At 49.6% G+C, this 3,661-nt stretch overlaps 1 pseudogene; it reads right to left on the bottom strand.

Annotated features, from left to right (window-relative positions):
* Positions 1-3,195: 3,195 nt before the first annotated feature.
* LOC144712014 (uncharacterized) overlaps positions 3,196-3,661 on the bottom strand; it is a 559-nt pseudogene continuing 93 nt past the window's right edge.

Genomic DNA, 3,661 nt, shown 5'->3' with positions numbered 1-3,661 from the left:
TCAATTTTTAATGTTGATACCGGATATCGATATCCGGATACCGGTTCCGATATCTGGATATCGGAATCCAAAATCTGGTATCTGATACATGTTTCGTCCTTACCCCTGCGATATCCATCTTCGATATCCGTCTAGACCTAAAGGACGGATATCGACGGATATCGACCGATATCTGATATCCAATATCAGACATCGTCCCGATTTTTTTTCGGGAGATCGGATATTGGTTGTACGATATCGAATATCGAACGGATATCAGTTGGACAATCACAAGTTCACACCCCCACAAGCATGGCTGTGGTGTAATTTTCCTCTACATGTGGATTTTTAGTTAGGTCATTCATCTCGAATTTTCCTGCCGTCAACTTGCTTGCCCATTTGATGGCGCAGCATCACCGGACGTCATCGAGCCAGCACGCGAGGAGCCACCGGACGTCATCGAGCCAGATCGCGAGGAGCCACCATCGTCATCGAGCCCGCCACCGTCACGTGTCCAGCCGACACGACGAGCCGCCGCAGCAACGCGCGACCCCGAGTTCAAATACTCGGCATGACGTACACGCACATTATCATCCGAGCAACCCACTTTTCCCCTTCGCTTTCGTTTCTATCTTATCTGTCGTCTCTTTACATCTTTTATTTTTCATCACCGTGTCTTTCGTGTCGTCGTGTGGTGAGGGGAAGAGCCCATATGAGGACATCTTCCCCTCACATGGGCCTGACAAGCCCATTATATTTTCTTTTCTTATTTTCTTATCTTTTTCTTTGTTGTTAAAAGGGGGCCCACCTTCACCCATTATATAAGGGGAAGAGGTGGGCGTCCAAGACCACTCTTGAATTTTAAGTTATACAAGTTAAAGAATTTGAAGAGTCACGATCGCGCGAGCAGGAAGAAGGAAGGAAGAAGAAGAAGAAGAAGAAGAAGAAGGAAGAAGAAGAAGGAGAAGGAGAAGAAAGGAGAGAAGAAAGAAGGGGAAAGAGAGCCGCCGTCCGCCGCTCGCGGTCGTTGGCGCCGTTTGCGCCGCCGCCGCCGTTTACTGCCGCCGCTCGCGCCGTCCCCGCACCTCCCGTTGTCGCCCACGCCCTCTGCCCGCTCCTCTCTCGCCGCCCACGCTCATCCCGCAGCCCCTGCCACCCTCCGTCGCCCCATAATTCCCGCGCGGCCGTTGCACACCGCCCGGTCGCGCCTGTCCATTTTTCCACCTCCGCCCTCGCTGCTTCCCCCTCCTCCCGTCGCCCACACCACTTTTCTACCTTCCTGGCCCCCCCCTGCGATCTCCCTCGCCTCCTACCGTCCCCCCATTTTCCCTCCCGCAAAACCGCCATCGCCGTTCCCCGCCATGCCCTCCCTCTCACTCGTCTCCGCCCGCGCCGCGCCGTCGTTCCCTCTTTATTCGGCCGCGCGTCACCCATCACCGTTAGACCTCCCCAGCACCCACGCTCCCCTACCCTCGCACCCGCCAATTGCCCACGTCCCTCAGCCTCTCCCTAACCACGCCCAACGATCTTGTTCATCCGCCTGCGACGACCCATCCCGCTACCGTTCCCTCGCCGCCCGCGGGCGATTCTACCACGCTGGTAGACATTCTGCGCGCACGGCTCCGTGAACGCGTTCAGGCCTTGGCGATCTGCACTGCTACGACCTCACGCCTCCTGTCCAAGGGCGACCTGCCGCCGACGCCAATCACTCCCGCGCCCTCGTTCTCACAGGACTCCCGCATTCTTACGGATATCTGTCGCCAGCGCGACATCGGTACCCTCACTCGCTCTCCTTTTTTTTTACGTCCTTTACTTTCTTCAGTGCACTTTCGGTTTGCCTAGTCCGCGCTCGGGTTAGATAGGTTAGCGTGAGACACGTTGAGAAAACGACGAACATTTCACGAGAGTCTTTACCGGTCCGGTACGAGTCGGGAAACCCTCGACCCTCTCAGGCGAGGTTCAGGAGGCCCAGTAGGCTTCACTCAGGCGACCCGTCACTTCTCTGGAACGGCATTCATTGCTAGTTGGCGCACGCACGTACGATATTAGGACTTTCATTTATTCATCTCGTCATTTATACCTGTTCATTCGCATCCATCGGACGACGTCTTTCGACGTAGTCCGATTAGTTAGCGATACGACACCGAGCCCATACCCTGGTGACGACCGGACGACGTCGCGACGACGTCCGGCATCACCATTGAGTTATTTGCACTAGGTATCCATTATGGCAAGACAAGTAGATGTAAGTTGTGGATTTGAATTGCAATATTTTTAATTAAAATAAGATAAGAATGGAAGCTAGTATTTTCATACTTTTATATGGTATTATATTGTGAGCTTAGGAATAAATTGGACGAATAAAGCTGACCTTGTGTTGTTATATTTTTTCTAAGAACATGTGATTTCTTCATGAAGAAAAAAGAAATGTACATGGGGAAGAAGGCAAGCGAAACACAGCCCGAAGACAACCTACACTATTACTTGTGAACTCGGAAGCATGTTAAGTAAATGAAATATTTTAATGTGTCATTCACTTGCAGACATGGTTGGCGAGAATAAGTGGAGGAGAAGACATCATCACAACATTTAGAAGCTTTGGCAGCTAAGGACAAGATAAATGTGGACGGGTAGATATCACAACTTTTATAACCTTTGGTGTTTAATGCCAATTTCACTATACCTGTTCTTGCCAACCATGCTTCCTAGTATATGACATATTAAAATATTTCATTTTGCTTTGTGGTTAATAACCCGCTCACTCGCCCCTTCGGAACCTTAAGATGAGTGACTTGGGGAATAAAAAAAATAGGATGGGAGTAGTCGTAATCATCAATTGTCATGACCTCCCGATGAGGTGAGTATTGCCTTCTTCCATTTCTTCGTAACCTCAGAACTTCTTCTAATCCGTTTCATCTTCGCTCGTCCGCTCAAAAAAATACACCTCACACCTTACACCTTACACCTTACACCTTACACCTCACACCTTACACCTCACACTTCACTTCACACTTCACACTTCACAACTTACACTTCACACCTTACACTTCACACACTTCACACACTTCACTTCACACTTCACACCTTACACCTTACACTTCACACCTTACACCTCACACCTCACACCTCACACCTTACACACCTCACACTTCACACTTCACACCTCACCTCACACACACCTCACACCTCACACTTATCAAATCTCAGGGACATGGTCTAATCATGAGGGTAGTATTTTATCATGGTGTTGGATCCCAAGTTTTATGGATTCCTTCTTGAGTCGACCCCAAAGCCATAATGTCTCAAGAAGAGGTTATGTTAATGATTTCAGAACCTTCAGTAACCTTTGTCTCGAACTTCGTGAAGAACTCCATTCTATCTCTCCAACAAAAAAGTGGTGTAAAACCCCAGTTGTACACTCCTTCGTTCGCCTTGTTGATTCTGAACCGTTCGCGAAGGTTCTGAAATGAACGGGCCAGCCCTTTTTATGCGCCGCTTTACCCAAAAATGAGCTTTGCTCTTCTGCGCTAGGCGCTCCAGTGGTTCGCGAAGGAAAAAGGACTCATCTTTTGTTGCATCTGCACGAGATGAAAAAGAGAGCGAGTCAATCGATAAACAGCGGATCGACGGAGCTCTTGGCATTGCTTTGTTTTCTCTCTTTTCCTATCAGCGAGTTCCGATC

Source organism: Wolffia australiana, chromosome 14 (genome assembly GCF_029677425.1).
Source record: "Wolffia australiana isolate 7733 chromosome 14, ASM2967742v1".
NCBI lineage: Eukaryota > Viridiplantae > Streptophyta > Magnoliopsida > Alismatales > Araceae > Wolffia > Wolffia australiana.
The sequence above is the reverse complement of the archived record's forward strand: the minus strand, read 5'-3'. Positions and strand labels throughout refer to the sequence as shown.